At 36.9% G+C, this 27,745-nt stretch overlaps 1 protein-coding gene across 2 annotated transcripts in view; it reads right to left on the bottom strand.

Moving 5' to 3' along the window:
- The window catches only part of SOX5 (SRY-box transcription factor 5), a 930,694-nt gene that overhangs the window by 589,716 nt on the left and 313,233 nt on the right, over positions 1-27,745 (bottom strand). For both annotated transcript variants that reach the window (XM_045829753.1, XM_045829752.1), the window contains one exon: positions 25,964-26,030. The gene's annotated coding sequence lies outside the window, so the exon portion shown is untranslated. The remainder of the gene's footprint in view (positions 1-25,963; positions 26,031-27,745) is intronic.

Genomic DNA, 27,745 nt, shown 5'->3' with positions numbered 1-27,745 from the left:
TTTCACAGAAGACAATTTTTCCATGGACCAGGGAGGAGAGATGGTTTCGGGACCATTCAAATGCATTACATTCAAGCTCACCTCCTGCTGTGCCGGTCCAAGGCCTGGAGGTTGGGGCCCCCTGGTTTAATGGACTGCTTGGTGAAGCACAGAATCCCTGTTTCTGAAAATCTTCAAGGACAGTCACTAGAAGAATTTATTAAGTCAGTCAACAGGCATTTATTGTTTGCTGCTTTTTGCAGAGCCATTTATTAGATCTGGTGAATAAAATAATAAGCAAAGAAGGACACCAGCATTTGGTAAGTGTTCATGCAAGCTTAACATTGTGATAGATACTTTCAAATACATCACCTCACTTCCCTTAACAGGTATTATCATCTGTACTAAAAAATCCTCCGTTCGGCAGTCAGAGGGATCTTTACAAAATAAAAATATGCTCATGAAGTAACCTCCTTAAAGGCATTTAATCCCTTTCCATTGCCCCTAGAAGAGATAAGGGGTAACATCGTCCAAAGGATTCTGGGCCCTAACTATCCGCAGTCTCAGTTTCTCTTCGGTCGCAGTGCTGGTTCTTGCGCCTTTGCACACACCACATTCCCTCCAGCCACACGGCTCCTGCTCACACTCCTTCCTGCACCTGTGGCACACTTCCTTTATTTCCTTACCTGGCCCACTCTTACTTTTCCTTCACATTGAGGCTCAAATACCTCAATGTTAGGAGAAAAAGGAAGAAACATAACTCCAATAAATATGTAAAATATGTTATTGTTTCTCATAGTATTATGCATGTCTTCTTCATCGCTCTTGCCATACTACAATTTTGTATTTGTTTGCTGCTATTTCTTTGATGTATGTCTCCCCCACTAACTAACTTGGAAGTTCCACAAAGGCAGAGTCTGTGTCTAATTTTCTTTGTTTTAGGAAGCAATAAAACTTACTGACTATAACAACAGATTCTGGAATCACATCACCCTGTTTTGCTACTTACTGGTTATGTGACCTTCACCAGTATTTAACTGGTTGGTGCCAGAATTTCCTCATTCATAAAAGGGAGCTAGTAATAGAACTTGCTGTGAGGATCAAGGGAGTTCACACGCAGGCATTCCATAAAAATATTGCCCAGTATTAATAGTATTTTCTCATTGTATCCCAGAGTTCTACATTAGGCTGGGCGCCCAGGAGATATTTAATAACATTTGCTGAATGAATGAAAGATGAAACCGAGGTGGGGAAATCATACCATGTCCTCTCACTAGATTACAGAGCAGGGACAACAACAGAATGCTATAGGGGCCTAGCATTTGAGCTGACCTTTAAAGAAGTATGGGGCATTGCATGGTACAAAGAAAAGGAAAAGGCATTCCTGGGGCAAAGAAAGAATATGGGCAGAGGTATTATAGTAGCGACGTATTTAGGGAGTCATAAGTAGTATGAGGTGAGTGAATGTAGGTCAACTCAAAAAGATAGGCCATGATTAAATTAGAGAAGAACCTACATAAATGCTAAGAAATGCGAACTTCATTCTGAAGAAAATTGAAAGTCATCAGAGCCTTTGTTCAAGCCATGATCTTTTGAGTTTTTTACTTATTTGTTTGTTAGTTGTTAACTTATTTTGCAAGGATTAGATAGTTCACTGAACACAAGCAATCATTTAAACTGATATTAAAATTGTCCAAGCAAGGTATGAAAAGTCCTTTGACCCCAGGAGTGGCAATGGGAATACAAAGTAGGAAGGAGAAAGCAAACTGACCCCAAAACAAGAGAAATCAAAACTAAATGACCCAAAACAGTTTGGTGCATTAACCCTGGTACATTCGTATAGAAGAATATAAAATACTATACAGTCATTAAAATGAGACATAAAGTTTAACTACATGAAAGTATGTTCATATCATTAAATTAAAAGGTAGGCTCTAAAAACATTACAATGTGGATCAGTTTTTATAAAAACATAACTATTGTTAATATAAATTTATTTTAACTATTATTCAAATTTATATGTTTAAATTGAAGACTGTTTGCCAAAGATCTTACTAGTCATCTTCTCTTAGCAGAATTATGGTTGTAGTTTAAATATTTTTTTATTGTTTTTATCTCCCCTCCCCAGTGTTTCTCCAACAAACATGGAATGCTTTGTAGAAAAGAAAAACATAATATAACATATTGAAAAAAAAGTAAAAGTAGGGGAAAATTCCAACAGAAGTTCTGGGAAGTAGAATCATCAAACTTTGAAACAATTAAATGAGAACATTAGGGAGAAGAAGAGGAAGAACGAGGATTCTAATTTGATCTAAACACCGCTGAGATGGGAAACACGCAGGAGCGTCATCAGTTCGTTCTGTTCTGCAATAACAGTACCATTTCTCAGCAGTGTTTTATGGCTTTGTTCTCTAATCATACACCTTTCTCCCCGGCAAAGACGATGACTGTTACCAGCACTGTGTGTTTCTTCATCGCTGGATTGATGTACTTTTACGAAGCAAACCAGACATCAGTTTTTACACAAGAAAAAATTTCAAGTTATAAAATTGTCCTATATCCTCAGGCTTTAGCAATGAGGAACCAACAGTCTCAACCTGACTACAGTCTCATATTAAACTCACATATCCTTGGGGCCTTGGACATTCTAAAGGTTTTGAATAGGAGTAAACTCTGCCTTAAAAATGTAAAAAAAATAATCAATCAATCCCATCCAAGCATATTATATGCAGAACTTTTACTTTGAGTAACTAAGAGTTCAGGTATCACATCCAGTGCAAAGAAAACTCTAGAGAAAATATTTAATAGTATCACCTTTTCTTAGTGTAATTGATTGATCTAAAACCATGTGATGGCAAATCAACTGGGAAAACAGAGAACTACAGTATTCTCACCCATTGATGTCTTGCTACTTTCTGAGCTATAAATGTGACATCTCAACATTAAAATTATATAATTCTTAAATATCTAAAAAGACAATAAGATACTATGAGCATATTAATTTATAGCAAAGAGTATACAGCATTACATTCAAAGGAAAGCATCAATTTGAAAAGATGCAAATACATTTTCATTATATCTGTACTGTGCTTGAGTGTTTTTCACAAACTTGGGCATTGTGAATTTTGGGGGTTACTATTAACCTATGTATTAGTTTAAATTTATATCGCTATCCTTGACCTCTCACCTTTTCTTCAGTTTCATTTTTCTTGCTATTTACAGGGCAACTATTTTTTTCTGAACCTATTATCACCCTTTCCTAGCATGTTCTTTGCCAACTATCCTCCTCATTACCACTTATCCTTGAGGTTGTCTGCTATTTGTTAATGGAGTCTAGCATTGTCTTTCTGACATTAAAAAAATTATTTTCACTGTGTCTCAATCATCTGTCCAAAATGCAATCTCATGGAATATGGGAAGCTACTCCTGTGCAGTCTTCCGTACCTTAAGGACAAGTCAAGTTTCACTGTAAAATGCCCTATTAATATCACTATTTAGCAGCAGAGTTTTAATGTAAAATCTTTTAGAAAATCTTTACTACAGCAAAAGGAATATGTAGCTTCTGCTGTTCTTATAGATTTTAAAGGATTTTTAATCTACCGATGGTAGCCTGTAAATTCGAGCTCAAAGGAAACACTACTGCAACTCAATAGGAATTTTTATTGGATTGTTTACAGAGAATTATAGTTATGATCAAAAGCCAGGAGAGAACAAAAGCTGAATGCATCCCTTCTCTTTTCAAGTGATGTGAATGCTTCATTTCTATCTGTGTAATTCCTAAGTTAGAATTTAAATGTATAAGGCAAAAGCTTGAGTTAGGTAGCATGAAGATACGGCAAGAAGTTTGGGAAAATTTACAAGTCACAAAGAGCTCTCTGATAATTAGTTCTTTGAGATATTTATACTGAAATTTTGTTAATGTACCCAATGTATTTTCCTTCTTGGTAGTAGCAAATGCATCTATTATGTACAGACTGCATGGAGAAACACGAGGATTCGACCAACAAATATTTATTTAATACTTAAAAGTGGGAAATATATTGTTTCCAAAACAATGTGTGAAGATTTTACAAAGAGGAAGGTATTCAAACTAGGCATCAAAGAGTGGCTCATAGTTCGCTGTAGCATCAAGGACAGGGACCAAGCACATGGGGCCTTGAATATCATCAGGCTAATAAAGTGAGATGTCATTCAGCTGGTCATTTAGGAAGTTATTACCATATCTGAGCAGAAGAGTAACAGGACCCCAATTGTGACTGAGGAAGACTCATCATTTGTAGCGTGCACAACAGATTATCACAGAAAGAGCCTGGAGGTGGAGAAGCCAGCTAAGAGTTTGATAAAATGGTGCAGTAGGAAGTGACAATGACTTACATATTTTCTTACAAAGAAGGAGATGTATAGTTATAGAAAAGCAACTTCCAAAAATGATTTTTTGAAAATGATATTGCTTTATTTTAATGATGTTTTTTGAGATATATTCCACCAGAAAACATTATCTACAAGAATAAAAATCCTACCCCAAGTCAACTTCCATATTACATTTCATTTTTGCTATAATAACTTGTCCCTACATGTGTTTCAAAGCTTCTATTTACTCACTAGCAATTATTGGAAACTTTTTCAATAGTCAAAGCTTTGAGATGGCTGTTAGAACTTGAACTCCCATTATAGCACAGACATTCAGCCACCAAAGTCTCTCCCTGGGACATCTAACTGGTGAAGGGTATCAGAACAGCATAAGAAACAGGAACCTGCCTGTTCTCTAACACTTCAAGAGCCTAAAAGCCAAAGATGCATCCACATTTTTAAAAATCCCTTTGATTAGTCTCTTAAATTTGTGAGTTTGAAACTATGTGAATTTTTTCTTGAAGAGAGCTTTTCTCACATTCCTGTAATCAGAGATATTCAGGACACATTACTCTTCCTTCTTCCTCCTGGGTGCTGTTGACAGGTGATTTCAAATATCATCTGAAACACTTCATCAGCTATGAATGCAGTGTTAAATGAGTGGGTAATTTCCAAGCAAGGACCCCAGGTAAGTAAGAGTGTTCTCACATCTCACCTAGGAGGTCTCTTACTAACATCTCAATGGGAGCTGGATATCATCTTCAAAGGAGGTCCTTGTCTCTGAGGAAAGCAGTCTACAATTCCTTATGATAAATAGCTGTTCTCTCTTAGTCTATAGATTCTAGTTCTTACCCACAATTCTTTCATACAATGTTTTTCAAATACCATTATATTGCCCATTCTTTCTCATTGGCCCTATACACTATTTTTTCCTATGAAAACTTTATGTGAAAAATTTTATGCATATATGCTTGATAAAATCATGGAATCAAGGCATTGCCCAAATATTAAGGTCCAATATTGGGATGCATTCCAAATAGCAAGCTTACCAATGGGAGATGTCTGTAGTTCTTATAATAGGAGAAGAAAAGGGAGAAGAAGGGCTTCTGTTTATGACAAAGCAAAATATATGGTAACCCAAAAGAAATTTAAGCAATGATGTTAAGTTATCTTGCAAGTATCTATTTTCTTTCAGATAAGTAATTAGAAAAAAATATATAAGTTTCATGTGTTATTCAAATGTTCCAGTCACAAATGTGTGCTCCTTTTAGACAAAGATGAGAATTTGAGAAGGATATTGTGACCAAAGAAGTCAATACTGAAAACACAAAGTTAAATCTCAGTTTCAGGAAACTGAGAAGAACTGTGGGAACTCAAGAGTGTACCCAAGAGGTTCCTGATTGGGATGGGCTCCACTAAAGTAAGGGGAACCTGTATTCATTCCCAAATGCCTGGATGCCACTTTTGGACATATGCATAAATGCATATAAATGGAGACCGAGCTAGTCTAAACTCTGATTCAAAAAATTCTATTAGAAGAAAGGAGATGTGTGATGCAATACGTGCATTCCCATTATAAAGAAACAAAATAGTTCTTAAAAACCTGTACAGGAGTCTCCTCTTTTGGACAGCCCTCTGTGATTGCTCTTTTCCTCTTTAATGAGAATTTGGCGAGTTGGGGAAGAGGTATTTTAGATACTTGGGGATTTTACAAACTACTGGAGCTCTATGAAACCCTACTGACAGTCAATGTCAGTGACATCATGTGGCACTATAAATACTCTTGGGTCGTTATAAGTCAGATCTGTATGAACCACTGTTGGCAGCAACAGACTTTCAGATAAGCTTTGTATTTCATCCAAGATGCCATTTATTTGAGGGCAACCCCATATTTTATGCATCACCAAGAAAAAATACTCTGGCAATTAAATTATGGCACAACTTTGATTTAAGATGCATCCCAATCTCATATGTTAAAATGTGCTAAAATGTGTCTTAAAATAATGAATTTTGGTGTCATTTTGTAGCCAGATTATAGAAACCCCAAGTAGAGAAAGCTAATGATGTTTGAGAGAAAGCAGAATCAAATAAGGTAGAAAATAACCTTCCTTTGGTTGACATAAAAGTGACGAGAAGAGAGAACATAATGAGGATCATGTTCTCTGGAGGTAAATAAATTTTACCCCTTCTCCTGCCTTGTGTGAATTGGGAGTGAGAAAGGAGGTGGCCATTAGAAGAACTTAAAGCAAAACAGCCAAGAAGGATAATATTGACACATTGCTTCAGTATCGTCCCCCAAAGCCAGACAGATCTAATCGTCCTAGCAGCCCAGATCCTGCTTTTCAGCAATTCCAGTAACTTAATTTTTGTGTTTTGCTCCCTTACTGAGTCTACATTTAGTTTTTATGCATATATATATTTTTTTAACCTCAGGTATTCTGCCATCAGGATTTTAATCTTGGATGAAAATTGAGTCTCTGCTACTTCTGCCAACTTTCCCTGTTGCTCAAGGCCATTTTATCTTTTTGACAACTTCTTGCTCTCTGTTTGGTGGAGTTTCCAGTCATGGAACTCCACCCTTATTCCCTGGAATATGCCCCACTGCCCACGGACAGACATTCAGCACCTGTCTTACAAGATAATTTCCTACTATGAGATCATCTGCTGCTTGGAATGTACGAACTTCCTCATATTGCTAAGATCTGCTCCAGTGGCTGTCCTTATTGGTTATTTTCTCCAATACTCAGTTCTCAGCCCTCTGTTGTCCTCATGACAACTGAGCCCTGATTCTGTCCGGTGTAGAAATTTTCAAATTAACTAGGCATGGCAGAGGAAGGCTAAAGGCTCTTAGTTTTATCTTATGGATTCTAGCTATGGAAAAAGATGAATTAGAGAAAAGCAGAAGTCTTCAGTATTGGGAAGGAAACATTTTAGCAGCTGCGACATGGGGAAGAGAAAAGCTCCATCACACAGAACCCGGAACAGGTTTAGTCTCAAGTTAAAATTCCAGAAAACCTATGAAGAGTAATTTCTAATTTAGCATTATATGTAAACTAGTATAATAAGAGATAAAGAATTAGTGAGAAAAATATTACAGTTTAGAGTTTACTTTCAAGGGAAATTATTTTCTATCATTTGGGTAAGTAAAAAATATTAGAATCATTCCTATTCATAATGAAATAACTAAGATAGGCAGGCTAAGCCACTTCCCATTTGGAAATGAATGAGTTTGTAAGAGCCAGCGTTTAAAAAACAGCTCTTCTGACACATGGGCTTATGCTTCTCCTACTATATGGTGCTGTTGGCAGGTTAGGTTTTAAAATTAACGGATGACATTTATGGTTGGGTTAGGTCTAAATTACTTTTAATTTTGTTTTACCATCTTTCTTATTGAATAAATAAAATAACAGCAAAATTTTTTAAAAAGTCACTTTCATTCCAGTAGAAATATAATAGGACAAATAGTTGGTATAGGTTTTTTTTTTTTTTACCAAATAAGGTATCTTCAAGAGTAATACAGCAAATGCAGTTCTTTTAACATGGTTGGCATCCAGTAAATGTTAATTTGATAGAACATTATCATCTTGTAGATTACAAAAAATAATCATGAATGAAATATCTAATTCAAAACATGGCCATCAAAATTATGACAAATCAAAATATTGCTCTTAAAATCAGATACATATCCTTCTGCCGTACAGATCCACATTTAACATGCTCATCAGTGGGAAAAAAAGAATGACATAACATGGAGACGTCAGTCTTGGGCCTAAATGGAACTTAACCCACTTTTAATTCTAAGGGAACTCCCATTGCATACTCTCTAGTGATCCCTCCCCCAGTGTTATTTATGTCCTGTGCTTTCCAGTGTCTTTCTCCAGGGCAAAGGGGGGTGGTTGCACTTGGACCCTGTCTCAAATAGCAGTCCATGTCTGTCACAGTATCTCTGCTTCTCCTGCCATTATGTCTGTTCATTTGCTCTTTTATATGCACCTCTTTTTAAAAAAATAAACTAAAGGAGAGCGTAAAGGATGGAACACACCTGACAAATAAAATGCACCTGACGAAACTCTTCAGTTCTCTTCTAGTACAACCTAAAGATGATTAAAAGCACACAAGAGCTTAGAACCAAAGAGAGATGCACCACCAAAGCTACCACTTTCATATAGCCAAGCAATGACAACAATAAACCCCCAAACAAACAAATAAAAAGAGAAGCTGCAGGAAGACATTAAAAGGCAGAATGTAATTACCCGATTTGGAAACTGACCAGGACACTATGGTTAGACCCTCCTTGCTACAAGCGTTCTGAGGAGTCTTTAATGACTACAAATGGTCAGGACTTCCTGTCTACACCTCATCTGAAAGATCATGACAACCAGCAGTTACTCCCCCATGCCTCTAACCAGGGATTGAAGTCAATTCTAACTTGGAAAATAAAGGGCCACCTACAGAATTCACTGGCAACATTTGCTATCCTTGAATGCCTTCGCTAACTGGTCTACATGAAGCAAATTACTTAAATAATCACTGCCACATCTTAATAGAAGTACATAATGATATAATTTCTTATCTCTATATAGAATTATGAATTGATGATATTCATACTCCTTGAGTAAAAATTGTTAAATTCTATTCCTTGGCTAATATTGAATAATGAGGATGCACCTATCAGTGAGGTGTTAAGATGCCTATTATTTAATCTTTGTATGCTTACTATCACACTAACTTATTTCTGCCTCATTTTTTAAAGAAACTGACTCGAGTGCAGTAATTAAAATACATTATAGTAGTGAAAGTGAAATTTGGAAAACTGCCAACGTTTTAGAGCTTATAATTTTCTTTTTTAGAGAAAAAAGTAGCTTTGACATTTTTGTGCAAAACAGTCACTAACAGTTACTTACAATTTCAGGAAAATCACTGTTTTAATCATGACCTTTCAGCTGTCCTTGATTGAAAAAAATTGGCCACCTACAGAAATAATTCTGTTGGGCCCTCATTGCTTCTACTGATTGATGGCCTCATGTGGTTCTACATGTTTACAATTATAAATAAAACTATATAAAAGTGGCAGAGCTTAGCTTCCATCTAAGTAGATAAGAATAAAATGGTTCTAATTGACAATGAAGGGGACTTGCTTTAACTGATATCTTTCCCATGTACCTGTATCAAAAACAAATGGCATATTTTTCTCTGAATAAATGTGTATTCTTTGGGTCACCATTCACTACAACCATTACTTTAGCATCCACTGTGTAAAAGATGCTGTATTATACTCTGTTGGGTGTGATGGAATGTGGATAAAATAGTTTCTGCATTAGAGAACATATTATCTGATGAAACACTCAGTGAGCTAACATAAAATAAATATAAACATTATAAATGCACATGTGGAGATATTTTTATATATATGCATAAAAACTGGGTTTGGTTAAATATATTCATATAAAACTATGCTCATACTTCAGTGTATCAATATATATTTAAACTTGTTTAAATATATGTATATTGTTACACCAGAATAAGTTTTACTAAAATTTTAGTAGTCCCTACAGGTTAGTCCCTGGGTTTTTCAATACAAATGAAAACAAAGACTCATCCTACTAGCTGAAGATTTCCCACCTACTGTACAAGCAACAAAAATAGAGCTGGCATTCAGGACTCCATTAGAAGTTTATTGAAGCTCTGTGATGTTGGAAAGCTTTTAGGAGTTCAGCATAAATCATTCAATACACACACACACACACACACAAAAAGACTTAAAAAAGGCTTTCCCCTATATTCAATTTCGATGAGTGATCTCCAATTTACAACTCTATGTTCGATCCAGAAATTGAATTAATCAATACAATTATCTTTTTAGAAATCCCTTTTGTCAACTAAGTAGTTCACTGAATAGAAAAGAAGATTGAGTTTCCTTAGATAGTAGGCTTGATGGCAAGATTCAGTTGTATTGAAGGGCTACTAGCATCAGAAAGGAGTGTGGTACAGTCTCCATATTTATGTTTTGGGGGATTATAAACATTAAGTGATCCTTATCTTTAAAATTCAAAGCAATTATCTACTGGTTGCAATCTAAAATAAATTGTTGATGGTAAACAACAGCAGAAAAAAATTTATATGATCATATCATGATGAAAATATTGATGAAAAACATTATCCCATAAAATTTTATACTAAATGAGTCATCTTTTAAAAACAAGTAAATTCAGAATTCTAGAAGTCACCATGCTGTTCATAATCACCAATCATTAAATCCAGTCATTTCATGTGGCTGAAAGATTGTTAGTAATGCTCTAAGGCCATGATTTCAACATATCAACCAAGAGGAAACTGAGACAATTATTCAGCAAATCTAGGTCTATTTAATACATTCACATAAATAGTCAAATGATTAGAGCAAAAAAATTTATATTAATTATCTTTTCATACATATGTACTTTGAGCATATAACAAACTTTGGCAACTTCAATATTTAAAAAGGAAGAAGGAGAACTCAATATACCTAAGTAAAATTCAAAACAGTTACTGAATAAGAGAGAAAGTTAGGAGCCTAAATGATCGGAACCGCTTATCTCTCTAGCCCATACTCACCAGTTGCTCTAATTTCCCCTTATGGAAGTCAGTCAAAATTGACAAGAATGTATAGAACTGATTTCAATGTTGAAGGTCTATATATTCTTGCTTAGAAAATATTCAGCTAGCCAACATTTTTAATCAATTAGAAAATACACTGATATTAAGGATTTGTTAAGAACAAACTTAAAATATCCTGGAGTGGGTATAGTCTACATAACTGTTTATATATGTTTCATCTATAAAGTCATTAAAAATATATATTTGGTTTGGTCCAGCTTTGTACTATCTGCATTGAAGCACATGGTTCCTATATATGAAGCAATTGAGGGTCAACTTGTTATCAAAACAATATTACATACCAAACACATTCACGACATGGTAAAACAATGTGTAGTATAGACATGGGTAAAAAGAAGGGCACTGAGTTAGCATTGAATTACTCACAATTCTTGTGAATTGTCATTTTATTGTAATATATTTTACTGAAATAAACTCCATGAACAACTCCTGTACATTTGAGAATGTTTCTAAATGGAGAAACTGAGGTAACAGAAAGCAGAGATAAATTTTTGTCAAAGAAAGGTGATCGGGTAAAGCACCCACATACTATAATGTACAGTGACCTTCAACCAACACACTCTCACTGCTGAAGTGTGAATCTCTTGTTTTCGTTCAAAGAGCAGAATACAAAGGAATAAATAAGTTCACAGAATTTTGGTCTCTTGCAGTTGAAAACATACTGCCGCCTACAGATAATTTTCTGATTAGTAATTTTTGTTTCATCAGGCTTAAGGAGAAAAATACACAATTCAAAATGGCCTAGCCTATAAGAAAATGTTTCTTTTCCAATAACTATTTGTCAATTAGTATTTTGGAGATGGGGTTTAATCAGTTGACAGTTTCTCTAGATTTGGGTAATGCCTCAGTTCCTTATTTCCAGATTAACTTAATAACCCCTGATAAGTAAGTTTGCTCTAAATATTTGTGGAAGATTCTATAGAAAATATTCGAGCAGAGCATGGATATCTTTCCATTCAAGAGAGATATATTTATGTGCATCTATTGGTATGTGTGTGTATATTTTAATAAGCATAACTGAAGGAAATCCTAGACAAAGGAAAATGTATGGCTTACTTTGAATAATTTTTATAAACCTGCTATTCTTGTAACAGGACTAGAAAAGATGGTATGGCAGGACGTTAAAAGCTGTATCAGAGAATAATAACAAGCTACCTAATGCCCTCTCACTAAAATAAAGCAATTAAACATATACTACATCTGGCTGAAAAAAGTGCAGCCATTGTTAATATAATGAGAATGGTCTGAGTGACATGGATATAACCTGGTAGCCAAGAAGAGTTGACTGGAATGAGCATGTGTACTGTGTGGCTATCTCATTCAAATGACTGAGCAAGAAGAGTAAAATTTGAATCTGCACCAAATTTTGCATTAAGTTTGAACATTCCTCTGCAGAAACTATTTGGATGATACACAAGGCTGCAGCTTTGGGCAGCTGGTGATTGGCAGCTTCATCACAACACACCAGTTCACCCATCACATCTCGTGGAGAGGTTTTTGGCGAAACAGCAAATCACCCAGGTGATTCAGCCCCCCTACAGCCCAGATTTGGCACCCTGAAACCTCTGTTTTTTCCCAAAACTAAAATAACCTTTGAAAAAGGAAGAGATTTCAGACCATTGATGAAATTCAGGAAACTACAATGGGGCAGCTTTGGGTGATTGAGAGAACTGTGTGAGGCCACAGGGTACCTACTTTGAAGGGGACCGAGGCATCATTGTCCTACATACAATGTTTCTTATATCTTGTACCTACTTCAGTGTCTCTATTTTTCATATTACATGGCTGGATACCTTCTGGACAGCCCTTGTAAACAGAACCCTGCTAATAACACTGGGATATAAATGGAACTTGGTGGGACATTTGGTGAAACTCCTTCAGAAGGGAATAGCTCTGACAGCTTTGGTTCTTTTACTCTTTTTTCCTTGTGCTTCTCCTACTTCTTGCCTTGCCATGAGCTAGAGCTAGGCTGCTGAAACCCTACCAGCTCTCTTGTAAGCATTAAAACAAGGATACGCCCTAAGTGTGGTGGAAGAGAATGATGGAAGGAAGCTGGGTTCCACATAGCATGCTGGAACAGCTGGCTTGGCCTGCATGTGATCCTCTTGGATTATGGAAGAAAAACAAACTCCTACCATATTCAAACCACTGTCACTTGGGTTCTGTTAGTTGAATGTGAAGACAATGTCTAAGTGAAAGGGACTCAGAATTTGGTGTCAGATAAAATCCCACTCCGCTCACTTATCACGTGCCCTTAGATTGCCTGCTCTCTCTTTGCATCAGTTTGCTCACCTGCAAAATAAGGATAATAGTGATACTTTTCCCAAAGGTCTACTCAGATAATTAAATGGCATAATCTACCTAACACACATAAACCAAGGTCTAAGTGTTTATTGATTATTATTCATTATCACTGATCTTATCGGGCCACTGTAAGAGAGGAGCTCATTGTGCCTCAAGACTAGGCAAAAATTACCACCAGAAAGTAGCAAGCAGGGAACATCGACCTTCTACCAGAACCATTATCCAAAATAAGGGGGACAGAAAAATATTACAGGAGGGAAGGAGGGAAAGAAAGAGGAAAGGAATGAAAGGAGTGGTTTAAATTTGTGGCGTTCTTTTCCACTTGGACAATGATTTGCTATTTTTCAACCAGATCTTCAGGATGTGATGTCTACTTCAAAGGCCTCCTTTTCACAAAATTTAAACATAATCTCTTGTTGTTTATCAAAATCTCTATTTGTGGATTTGTTTATATCTGTTGTTTGGAAGAACAACAAAAACAAGTAAAGTCCATGTGAGCTCACTGTGACCCCCATGAGGTCAGGGTCTGTCTTTTCTATTTACTGCTGAGCCCCCTGCAGATGATGTAGGGGATAGCACCCAGATGTGCCAACGCCCCCCTTTCCATGTACAGTCTTTCTGATTTGGGTCACAGGCATCAGGAAAAAATCCTCTGTTCTTCCATATGGAAAGATCACTGCATATGTGTACTAGCAAAAGATTTTGAGTGTTGAGGGAACTTTTCACTTATGGAGAAAAAAAAATAGTTACCAGGGAAAAGAGACTTCAGATGTTAAGGTCGTGCATTCCTACTCCTGTAGGACAAGTCCTCCATAGAGGTTGGGATGAGATGGGAAATGGTCGAAAACCAGTAATGTTTAGGCATTGAGCAAAAAGAAGGTTGCAACCACCTTCAGAAATGACTCTCCATAAGGCAGCAGCCTTGCAGATATCCATGACAAACCAAGAGAGGGCACAGGTATAGCTGCACAGAAGGTCAAGGGTCTAGAGACCCTGATGTCCCCTCTTGACTCTCCATGGTAGGGAGTTGGCTGAGGGAGAGCGATGACAGTCTGAAGGGGTCTCACTGAGGGCTGTGATAAAGGGACGCAGATGGGACCCGCAGCACGGCCGGCACGGCTGAGGTCCTGAGAGATGCCAGCAGGGATAAATGTCCATGACCAGAGACCATGACAGGACAGTGGCACAACCTCACCTGCACCAGTAAAAAATAGGTGAGGGCATCACTTCTCACCTTCCTGCTCACTCTCAAGCAATTAAACGTATCAATAGACAAATCCCAGAACCAAAACGTCAGAGCAATTCTTTCATGACCCACAATTACAGCAGAGCACAATTTCCAGTCCTAACAGCCAATTCTTTCTGAGTCATTCATTGAACCAATTAAACTCAGAATCTCTGTGCCTGAAAGGATGCCTTCTAATAAAAAAGGTGAAAGATCTTATCCTTTACATCCTATCGTATTTCTGTTTGGTAAACCAGGGGGAGAAGTTCAACTGCATGGCTTGGAATAGAGCCCATGCCAGCAGATTGTGCTGGGTAGAAATAACACTAGTCTGTCTAGGTAAGATCAGTGCCAATGGTTCCAACTAAAATTAGAAAAAAGGAGACAGTACCTTGGCTCATGCTTATGTTGGAGACAAGACTCTAACTTCTGCTAAAGCCAAATGATGGCAATTCAATTCCTGCCTGCCAGTTGCAAATCCCTACACTACCACTGCAGTACTATCAAAAGACATTTGCAATCCAGTGCACTTAACGAGGGAGGTGATTTCTTAGATTAGTAATCTAATGTGTTAGCAACTCAAGTGCTAGCAGTTCAAAGGTATGCATGCATTTATTCTGAAACAAGAAGGTATTTTTCAAAACTATAGGCAGGTTGTGAAAAGAAAAAATTAGTAGAACCTTATCAATTTGAGGTAGATAAAGGATATGAATTTATTAATTTTAGTGTAAAACTAAAAAAAAAAAAATCAAAGATAGACTGACCTCATTGCCTCCACAATACATTATCAAAAGACCCACAACACTTTTCACACATTTCAACAAGCGTAATTATGTTCTAATCTCATACGTGTCATGAGGCACAATGTCAGAGTGGAAACTGGGCCAGGAATCGGGAAATCTGGGTTCCTTTTCTGGCTGTCACTTACTAACTGTGTAAAATGATGCAAAATTTAACCTCTCTGAGCCTCGTTTCCTTGTCTACTAAATCAATTACTTAGTTACGTATTATACAGAAATCATTAGTGATCAGATTACATTTTAAATGTTGTAAGGTCTTTATAACACATCTTGATATTACATCTTTCATTAATCCTGGATTTAGAAGTCAAATATGTATAATAGACAAGGGACCCTGATTCTAGTGGTAGAGAATTAGTGTGTTTTTTTTTAATTTGATGTGCTCTGACATGGCAATACACACTTTTATAGATAGGGACAGTATTTGTGTCTCTTGCCAGATACTTTAACCTTTTTGGCAAATGTCAAAGATTTCTTTAAAGAAGAGAGAATACGGCCACTAGACAGAAGGAACTTCTCCAATGCCCCAGAGTCATTCAGGAAGCTACCTCTTGGAAGAATTTCAGCTGCTAAATGAGACAATATACTCAGAATACTCACCCCAAGGCCTCTGTCAGACTTAAATTGTTTTTCATTCTACATAGGCAAGACAACTGTGTAATTGTATTATTGCCCATAACTCCACTCTTAGAATTCACAAGCAATCTACAGAATTTTATTCAAATCATCCTAATGCTCAAAATGCTAATTAATGCCTCAATAGACCATGGAACTCAGGCTCCTGTTCGAGGCTCCTTTGGACCCAGCCTCCTCCAGGGAGCAATACAATGTCTGGCCAGGAAAGCACACCTCCATTCTCGCTGGTTGACGCTAGACTGTCAATGAACTATCTGCACTGAAAACAATGCATAACATGGTCAATAGGACAGTCACTGCCCTGACTGCTGGCACCTAGAGTTCTGGTTTTATTTCTGGCACTAACTCTTGGGATTCTGGGCCAAGTCCTACCATTTCTCTGGGAAATACTATTGATAATGATGTTTCTTCAGTATGTGCACTCTAAGAGTTCTGTATTCCCAAGTTTGGCAAAAATATCTCCACTCCATATTGTGCACTAATGTGAAAAGAAAAATCTGTATTTTACCCTCTATAACGTTGTAGACCTCTTTGAAAAATCCAATAGAATCAATTGACCTGTATCCTTTCCTCAGAAAAAAAATCACCCTAATAATCTTAAACACAAATTTTCATGTAAACTTAAGGGGTGCTCCGATGCTGGAAGGAGGATTATAAACTCAAGTGAACATCCTGGTCTAGAGTTCAAATCCCTTCTGTACTTATTAGCTACATGATTTTGAACATGCTGATTCTGAGTCTCCTCACCTACAAAACGCAGGTAATAAAATCAATCTCTCTGCCTACGTCTTATAACCATGCTGATCATGGAATGTGTTTAATATGAGTGTATGTGAGAACCAGCTGGCGGCACACAGAACTCTGTGCAACTCTAATTTGCTATCGTTCTAAGCGCTATTGAATTAGGACCCTCGTCCTTTAATCCTGTCACAAAGCTTGAGTCCTACCCCCACCCCATTGGCACCATCAACCCTGGGGAGGTGTGAGTCACAGACCCTGTTTCCTAAGACTCTGAGCCTTCAGAGGCTGACTGGCTGGCTGCCCTGTGCATTGTGTCTGTACCATCTAGCATTTGTGTGCCTACTGATCTTTGTATGCACATCTGTTAAACTATGCTTGCTCTGTCTTCTCTCTCTTGAAATATTTTTATGACCTGGAGTTTCACACCTACCAAGATACAGTTGCTCCTTCACTGGCATTAAATCTTAATCTTCACGTGAGTGCTTCTTAAAGTTATTGTTGCTGGGCTCCATACTCAACATCTCTGCTCTCCTCCATTGGTGTGAATAATTAGAAACCATATTGCTAAGATCATTATCCTTACTCTATTGGCAAATAGACTAGAAAATGCAGAGCCTTGAGAACCCTCAAGGCTTACACAGTGTGTGACAGAGCCAGTTATAAGAATCAAACCCAATTCACAATGCTACACACTTATCACTCTATTACAGTTTTCCCTTTCTTCCTAGTGATAGTAACCTCTTATATAGCAAACTCTTTTCTTTATAATAAAAAAGGATAGAAATACATACATACATTTGATTTGAAGCATGCATTTTAACTCTGTATTTTTCCATTTAACATTTCATTTTGAAATAAAGTCAAACCCGCAAATATTACAAAAATAATACAGAGTTCCTAGTTTCCTTACATATTAACCTCTGACAAAGCCACAGTATAATGACCAAAACCTAGAAATTAACACTGATAGTATTCACACGGCTGGCGGAACTACAGAGCTTGTTCAAATTTCAACAACTGCCCTACTAATGCCCTTTTCTGGGACCAGGAGCCAATGCTTAGTAGTGTTGTTCTCTTAATCTTTATCCATTTGGGACAAGTCATCAATTTCCTTTGGTTTTTCTTGACCTTGATATGTTGTAAGAGTACTGCCCAGTCATTTTTGTAGTACGTCCCTCAATTTGAGTTGTCTGATATTTCCTCGTGATAAAAGTCATAGTGTGCATTTTGGCAAGAACATGACAGAAACGATTTTGGGGGCCTTTCTCAGGGAATTGTTGGAGAGGCACATGATGCAGATATGTCTCATTACTGGCGATGTTGACTTTGATGGCTTGTTGTAGGTGGTGTCTGCCAGGTTTTTCCACTATAAACTTACTGCTTGCCCTTTTTATAATTAATAAAAATTTTGAGAGAAGATATTTGGATGCTATGTATGTACCCTATTTATGATCATATTTCACCAGTACTTTAACATCCAGAGTTGATTGTTGCCTGAAAAACTTACTACTGTGGTGTTTACCAAATGGTAATTTTATACTTTCACCATGACTTCTACAGTTACTATTGGTAATCTACTGCTGTAAAAGAGCTCACCTCCCCTCTCCCCATTTATTTAATGCATTTTATAACATCATGAACTATATGAGTATAATCAATTGCTATCATTATGTTCTCACTCAAATACCCTGGATGTGACCATTGGGAGCTACTTCAGGGTGGTCCCACATGTCCTTTTAACACGGTTTCATCATGTTTTTAGTTCTTCCTTACTTTCTTGCACCACACAAGATGTTCTGTTACATCTCCTTATACACACACTTTTCCTGTTCTAGCCCTAGAATCAATCATTTCTACAAGAATTTTTGTTTTCTTTTATTAAATAATGGTATTCTGAAACTAAGCTCTAGGTACTTGGTGTGCTCATCACTTTTGAAGCATTATTGCTTGTAGGCCCTCCCTGAACTATCTTTACTTGGCAGTATAGCCTGGAAATCACTCTATAGTCATTCATTACTTTATAGTTGAATGGCACCCCACTGTGTAGTGTTGCCTCTGTAAATTCAACTACTCTCCTATGCATGATCATTTAGGTAGTTTTTTAATATTTTACAATTATAAACAATGCCACAATGAATAATCTCATGCATGCGATTTTCATATTGTTGAAGGCATGTCTTCAGAATAAATTCCTAGAAATGAGATTGTGGGGTCAAAGGGTGCATATATGTAGATTTGTTAGATATTGCCTAATTTCTATGTAAAAGGCTTGCACTAACTTCCCTATCCATCAGTAACCTATGAGAATAAAGCCTGTGTTCCCCCAAATCACTTTAGCAGAGATGCTCAGCAGTGTTTGAGTGGTTGATTTATACTTACCTCTCTGACTATAGATATCATCTAACCATAGTGCTAACAATCAAAGCAAAGGTTTGCATAACAGTAAAGGTAGAAGAACAGAAAGAACTAGAGCTGGGAAATATCACTCTTTGGAAAAAAAATAGTTGGCTTTGATCACAACAGCTGAGGATAGAGCTTAGAGTCTTCCCTTTGAAAGCTTGAAAACCAATGAGACTTTACAGTAACTCTTCCCATGGTCAAGATGAAGCCTTGTCTCCTTTATGTCCCCAAGACCCATACCAACATTACAGCAAGTTGCACACAGTATTTGAATTACCTACTTAAATGCCTGTCTAGCATTAGACTTTTAGTTTTAAAGTCAAGACCATGCATCCATCAACATAGGTATCTCAACTCCTAACACAATGCTTGATATACAAACCTTTGCATTAAATTTTTAATGGTAGTATTTTCCTGATAAAGTTTTTAAAAGCTAACTAAACTAAAAACAAACATTTCTTGGGTGCTTACTCTGCTCCACATGCCATCCTAAATGCTTTACATGTATTGTCCCATTTCATCCCCATAACAATCATACAAAGGTTGGTTTTATTATCACCCCCATTTTATAGGTGAGAAAACAAAGGCTTGAGGAAGACTCTCCTGCAGTAATATATTGTGAAAAAAAAAAGAGTTGGTGTTTGAGAGGAATTTGCACTGAGGTCTGTCTCATTCCAAAGCTCATGCTGCTTCACTTCCTGATTCCTGACACCATGGACATCATAATTGTGTAGGCAGGTTCCTTCTCTTCCTACTGTAATGCCAGAGCTAATTCTAGGTAAGGGACATCAGGCCATTGTGTCACTCTTAAGGATGAAAGGAAAGGTGGTGGTTTTAATGGTTTCCAAATAGACTCTTAAAAAGCTGCTTGAGATTTTTGCCTTTTGGCAAACAAAGCACTGGCTCCTCTGATGCATGCGCACATTTATCACCCCCTGTGACTTGGTTTGCGTACAAGCATCCTATTAAAGAGTTTTTAAAAGGCTGAAATGTGATTTCCTTTCTGACAGCAAAGGAAAATAAAAAGGTGTTCTTTGCCCTCCTGTTCTAATCTGTTTGGAAGTCAAGTCAGCAATTCCCAGAACTCTATCACCAGCTTGTTACATTTTCATAAATCTGTCAAAGAATACAACACCGTTCACCCCCCAAAATGTACCATAAACTGTAAAACACATGCACATGATACCTGGACCCAGTTCCCCCTCATTTTGTATATAAGTGAAAATAAAGCGATGCTTTAACTCTTACAAATGACAATATCATATTACTTAGACAAGTGCCACCAAATCACGATTGAAATTCTGATAGCATTTGCCTTACTGGTAAAAGAAAATTACCTGTAATGTATAGTTTAAATAATTACTTTTAAACAAAAGCTTCTTTTCTGCATTGCTTATTTATCTTCTGAGACCAACTCAGCAGGGCTATGTATTTTATTAAAATTGCCTTCAGACTGCTAATGGCAGGGCGTCTGTTAGCACAGGAAAGTGATGGCAGTTTGACTCCTATTCCTAATATTGGGAGTTAGTCCAGACACTTAAGAGCCAGAACTCTGCTGTGCATTTGACTATGTTATCAACACTTTACTTGCTAATGATACTAGTGACAGCATTTCAGTATGATGGGTCAGACTTAAATAGGAAAGCTTATAATTGTGCTTATAAAACCAAACAAACTCTTTCCCCTCCCCCGCGCCCCCCCCCCCCCCCCAAATCCCTTTATCAGAAGATCAGCTGGTGGTAAGTTTCCTGACTGGGAGTTATCTGGTAAGATTTTGTTCATTACATTTTTTTTCCTTCTCCTTTTCCCACCTTGAATGGGGAGCCTCCATCAACACCTGATATCTTACCCGCTCAGAAAATGACAACTGAAAGCCTTCCTGTGGAGCAACCGTGTGCCAGCTACCCAGCAGAAGGTCACACTGATGACTTCCCTGTGGCTTTTATTTTCCCCAGGGAAATCCACAGCCAGGGCTGACTGCCTGCCAAATATGCTGAGTGCCACGAACCAGCAGCGCTGAGAACCCCTATCCTTCTTGATGGGAAACAGTAAGCAACTGCGCTGAACACCTGTGTCAGCTCCTGTTCCTGGGGACACCCCAGGCAAGTGCTCATTCGGCATTCAGAGATGGGGCTCCCTTCTAACTGGCACTTCTGCCCAAAAACTTTTCACTAGTCATATGATAGTACTTATATTTGTCAAATCTCTATAGCACCAGCATGTCTAACTACTGTTAAAGAGGATGACTCAAACAATCCATGAGTTAAATATTTTCCTATGTCTAAAGGCAATCAGCAAAATGAATATATCTCCTGTTATTACAAAAGTAAAAACAACATTCTCTACCACTTTCTTTGTTAAGGATTTTATTTATTTATTTTAGAGAGAGGGAGAGAAACACCAATCAGTTGCCTCTCATAACCGGGGACCTAACCCACAACCCACGCAAGTGCCCTGATCAGGAATCAAACCAGTGACCTTGCACTCTGCAGGCTGATGCCCAACCAACTGAGCCATGCTGGTCAGGGTTCCATCACTTCCTTTTACAGCTACCCCAACCAACCTGCGGATCAGGAAACTTAGTCTGAGATGTGGAAGACATGATTCTATAGATGAAAAAGATGAACAAATTACATAGATAAAAAAGGAAGAAGGAAAATAAAGACTTGAAAACAAAAGAACTTTTAAAAACTTTCAGATATAAAAATGAAAGGAGAGGTAGCTGGAGGAAGAAGAAGGATCAAGGGGAAGTTTTTGTTTGTTTATTTACGTTAAGATGGAAAACCTGAGCATGTTTAAATTTTAAAGGTTTCACTAAAGAAGTTCAAGATACTAGAGTGAAAAATCAACATCTCTGAAACTGCCACAGGAGATGGGGTGTCAGCATTGGTGAAGACCCTGGATGCTCGGTGAGAAGGAGAACCTCTTCCACCCACAAAGGGATGCGAGTCAGCCCAGATTCCACAACAGTTTTAGGCATATATGTGAAGGTGAGGTAGGCGTGCATTCTCCTTCCAAAAATGACATGAAAGAATAATTTCCTTATTTCTCTGTTTAATCATAAAACTGATACTTTTCTTATCATTTAAAAGATTTTGGAATAAACAAGAATATTTAAGAAAATTATATTAAATACCCATAAACAAACAGGTTTCATGTATTTGTTGCATGAACATTCTGGTAGCCAAATCATGGGAATCTAAGCTTTAGACACCTAATTATTGTTTAAAATCATTTTCAATGTATTGGTTTAAGTTTGAAATATTTTTATTTTATTTTATTTATTTTTTTTAGTTTGAAATATTTTTTTTATTTTGATTTTATTTATTTATTTTTAGAGAGGGAAGGGAGGGGGAGAGAGAGAGAGAGAGAGAGAGAGAGAGAAACATCAATGTGCGGTTGCTGGGGGTTATGGCCTGCAACCCAGGCATGTACCCTGGCTGGGAATCGAACCTGCGACATTTTGGTTCCCAGGCCGCGCTCAATCCACTGAGCTATGCGAGCCAGGGCAGTTGGAAATATTTTTAATAAAATAACAGTTATTTGGACATTAGGAACTACCGCCAATAAGACTACTAGCAGAAGGTACCTCCACCTTTCAAATTTTCATCTTTAATAGTCACTCTATTCTTTGAAATGATAGTAATAATAACTTTAGAAATAACCCTTCTTTCTAAGGATCAATGATATATCCCTAACCTGATAATTTTTCTAAAAATAAATATGGACATTTATCTCTGTTACTTACATGATATAGTATGCCTTATTTTTTCATTTATATTATAAATGGTCACTTCTAGTGGAGGTGACTCTTAATTTGAGTAATTTTTATTTACCATCTATCATGGGCACACAGGCCTCACAAATGTAAAGGGACTGCAAAGATGCTAACAGTGTGATTTTTTCCGAGCACAGTGCTGGTCATTCGCAGGCAGACACAGGTTAAAGACCCCAAGTCAATCAGGCAGATAAGTTTCAGAGCTGGTTCTAAAAGTCATACTCTCTAATTCCTAGTTTTTTAAAACTACTTCATATTTCTCCTAAAAAATATTTTTTCAGTCATGTTATAAGTATAGTAAACCCATAATAAAATTTTCAAATATCTTCCTTGGCAAAAAGAAGATGAAATTCATGACTTAGTTGTGTATTTATACAAAGCTATATAGTTTGAGTTTAAATTTTAAATGCCAAACAAATGGGAAATTCCACTATGCAAAGGAACTAATGGAATGCACACTATTTTTAACTATTACATGTCATTGTCATTAATGCCCCTATCATAAGACAATAAGTTATTACACAGAGTCAAAGGACAGGATTAAATTCAAAGGAATTTTGCAATTTAGGGATATGAAAAAGAAAAATAATAGCTGTACTACTTATCATTAGTTCCTTGAACACAATCATCAGACAATACCTTGATCAGACAAAATTGCCTGGATCATTGTTAATTTAAGTTTATTTTCATTCATAATTTATATTCTGTGGATAAAGTATAATTTTTAAAATGCTTTACACAACCTGTAAGTCTGAGTGATGCTTAAAACATGGGAGAGAATAGCAGCCAAGGCCCTCTATGATGGACTCCATCCACATCACCCTCCCCCTTCCCATCTCTCGTCCACTCCTTCCTCTCTCCCTGCCACACTGCCCTTCTTTAGCCTTCTTCAACACACCAAGTACACCCCTTATACCTGTTCTCACCACTGAATGTTCCTCTCATCACCCACATATCCAAATGGTTCCCACTCTCACTCCATTCAGGTCTATGTTCCCTTCTCTCCCTATTGGAAGGGCCTTTCTTGGACACACTATCTGATAAAGCCTCCCACTGTTCTTTACTCCATCTCGTTGTCTTCATAGTACTTATCCCCACAAACTACATAGGTATCAAAATCTTCAATTCATGTTTTCCACCACTAGACTGAATCTCCAGGAGAGTGAAGAACTTCTGTTGTATGAATGAATGAATAAATGGATGGATAAGCATCTTTTCATTCTATCTAGTGGAACAGGAAACTTCTCCAGAGAAAAAATAGTGAAACGAACAAGCAAGCGAACACAAGAACCTTACTTGATTTCTCCAAATACCCAAAGTATCAGTATCAATCGTATTCTGTATCAAATCATAAATTAATAAATATAGCATATGCTGATGGTATTTTCTGGGTGTGTGCACAATGTTGTGTGCAAATTACTTGTATTCCACAAGCTGGAAGGCAGCATAATGCAGCAGGCCTGCATCATGTCAAGAAACACAGATTGAACTCTGTTAGTAATAGTTCGAGTGCCACTGGGTGGCAACTTAGGTTTGTACAATAGGAGGACTGCACTGAAGTTCCTTCTGTCTCTCAAGACTAAGGATAACCTAGGTATTTGTCTCTCCCTTCTTGATTTTGCTGCCAAGCATAGAAAACCAAAACAAGTACTAGGTTCAATTTAATGTCAATATTTACAGTAATAGCTGCGTGCCAAGAAAAACCACAACTTTGGGCTTCAAGTTATATTTTTTTTAATGTTTAGTTCAAGGATATTTGTAAACTTAAAATTTGGGGTATTGACTAGCAGAAAACTCTTAATAAAAGTGTGGTTCTCAACTCTACCAGAATCCATACAGACATATTTCCAACCCAAGTAGTTAGGCATATCATTCTTAATACATCTTTTTTTCAAGACTCTCCATATTTAGCTAAAAGCAGAGACATCAGCATTGGCACTACAGTAAGATCTACTTGAAATTATTTTCCTTTAAGATGGAGGGTAGTGTTCTCTCAAAATATATAACAACGGTAATCTGTATAGTCCCCTACTACTAATGCTAGGATATCGTTAAATCCCTGAAACATTCAGGGAGAACTTTAAGCTTAGCTCCTTTGTGACTAAGCTATTATTACTTAAGATGTGATCAGACTGAAGGACCAAGGCATTTGCCTCTCTGTGTGATGAAAACTAAAAACCCACTGGCAGTTGTTCAACAGGAAACCTGGATGTGGAGGAGCTAAGTCAAACTCCAGAGGAGCTGTGGAAACAGCAACGCCAGAGGGGTAACAGAGAGGGAACGGATCCCCAAGCTCTATCAACAACTAAGCAATAGTAGTGAGAGTTGTAATCACTGTTTAAAGCAAGTGGGAGGCGTCTCTGAAGCTGGTGAACACAGAGCCATCAGTCACTCACGGTGATACCCAGGGCAATGGGACTGCGAGTGTCAGTACGCATGGTTCCAGCTTACTGAGGAGTGTGGCTGACGCCAAACCTTCCACAGTGGCTGACAAATGCTCAAGAGTATACCCTTGGACTGTCTCAACCTTCCTATTTACATAGAAATTGCCTGTTCTAATTAACCTTCGTTTTACACATGGTAGTCAACATGCAGTTCATAAAAGTAATGTTAGTAAATGGATTGATTCTGAAGAGTGTCAAGAGCTTGTAGAGGTTTGCCCCAGCCCAAGAACAGAGCAGAGAAGAAAGGAAACTTGGTTTTTGAGCCAAGCACTCTCCTACTGCAATGACATAACTAATCACATTTTATATGTTCTAAGGTTTTGAATCTGGAAAAGTTATCAGGAAACCTTCGCTTCAATACAATTTATATACCATAAACAATAATAGAAATCAGGATATCTATCTATATATCTTATTAGCTCAGATCTGTACTTTTAGTCTTGAAAATTTCTTTAAATTATTTTTTTCACCTTTAAATCCTACAAAGAGGATACCCAAATGTTTGACATTTTTTATACAAAGGTATTAGTCATGATTTGCAAAACTAAGAACATATGAGGTACATACAAGAACCAGTGCCGAGAGACGTGAGGACTCTAGAACTGATGGCAAAAGAATGATCAGAAAATGATAATGCAAATGTCCTGACCTGTTGAGTCTCCCAGTCCAATCTCTCCTACTCCCGATGTCCTCGATATTATCTATAGCTTGCAATGCTAAAAAAATATAAAAAGAAAAGTATTTAGCAAGAAGTCAAAGTAATTTCAAAATACTCAGGTGAAAAAAATAAACATCATAGAGTTAAACAAGATTCCTACACCTGAATTGTGTAAGAAGTACTATGTAATTTTCATTGTAATAACTTTTAAAAGACCAGTTTCATAGTCACACAACAATGCAAGACTCAGTGGACTGTGCCAATTAACGGTTGATGAATGAATAATGAACAATTAAAACACACATTTCTATAAATGACGGTCAAGATAAAATGACAGTTTCAGTATAAAAATATGAGCCATACACACACACATATATTTATACACACACATGTACACACACACTAGTTATTTTGGAGCTGTACCAATTAAGCCAATTGTTATAAATCTTTATATTATTTTTCAGTCATATAAGCATGTATGTGCGCCTGTAGCTCTGGGCCTGGTTTTATTGAGAGAAATAATTTTAACCATCTTTATAGTGCGTGATGGTTAACCTGAAGTGTACCTATAATACAACATTACTTACAGCTACAGTACTTTATGGAAAACATGCTAATGGGCACTAAAAGTTATTAAATACAGACTAGCACTTATCAAAGCACAGTGTTACACTATACTAGGATACTAAGTTGTACAAAAATATAAGGTTTACAAACTCACTGGATAATTTCTAGGCTAGAACAACAAAAACAATAGAATAAAAACAGAAGCACCCTATTTACACTCAGTCACTTTACCAGAGACAGACCCCAGTGTCACTGAGACCAGAATTGATTCATTGGTCCCAGGACAGAAGAGCTATAGGCCTTTGGAAATGTAACCTCTTGGAAACATATTTTACTGATCTGCAAATGATTTCATAGTCCCAACATGAACTTAAAAATGAAAAATATATAATACATATAATTATTTTATGCAATATCCTGATTTTATTATTTATTTGCGGCTATAGACTAGGTTTTACAAGGGGAAGTTCATCAGCTATTCTCAGCTTTTTAAACTTTGGCTCCCAAAATGATTAAGTCCTATGGTTTTAAAATGTTTAAACATTTATTAATGATTTCTGTGGTTTTGTTTACAACAGAATTATTAAAATTGGAAAAATATAAATTTTATAAATGTTCTGCCCTGGGATAGTACAGTTGCCAGTATCACCAACCTGACTGTGTGATCAATATTTTAAGTAAGACTTCAGAATGACAGTTTTAGGCTAATGGAATGCCACTTCTGGGACACTGGTCTAACATACTGGAGACAGCAATTTACAGGCAACCTAGGACAAGGTCACTCGTGTAGCTTTTGATTATTAGTTTACACAATACTTTTCATCTTGATGTTTAAAGGCCTCAATAATTTTGGGTGATCTCTGGAGTACCTAAATTCTTATAAAGTGTATAAAATAGTAAGAGAAATCATATACCAAGACCAAGTGGGATTTATCCTAGGAATGCAAAGTTGGTTTAACATCTAAATATCAAATAATGTAACATACCATACTAATAAAATAAAAGCCAAAACCATATAATCATCTCAACAGATGCTGAAAATCACTTGAGAAAAATCCAATACCCTTTCATGACAAAAACACTGACAAACTAGTAACAGATTGGGACTTCCCCAACCTAATAAAAAGCATTTATTAAAAAAAAAAAACACCCACAATTATTTCACCAAAGGGTGAAAGACTGCGTGCTTGCCCCCTATGATCAGGA

This window comes from Phyllostomus hastatus, unplaced genomic scaffold (assembly GCF_019186645.2).
Source record: "Phyllostomus hastatus isolate PE091 unplaced genomic scaffold, TTU_PhHast_1.1 phas_scaffold_93, whole genome shotgun sequence".
Taxonomy (NCBI): domain Eukaryota; kingdom Metazoa; phylum Chordata; class Mammalia; order Chiroptera; family Phyllostomidae; genus Phyllostomus; species Phyllostomus hastatus.
Note: the sequence above shows the minus strand (reverse complement) of the source record. Positions and strands in the feature narration are given on the sequence as shown.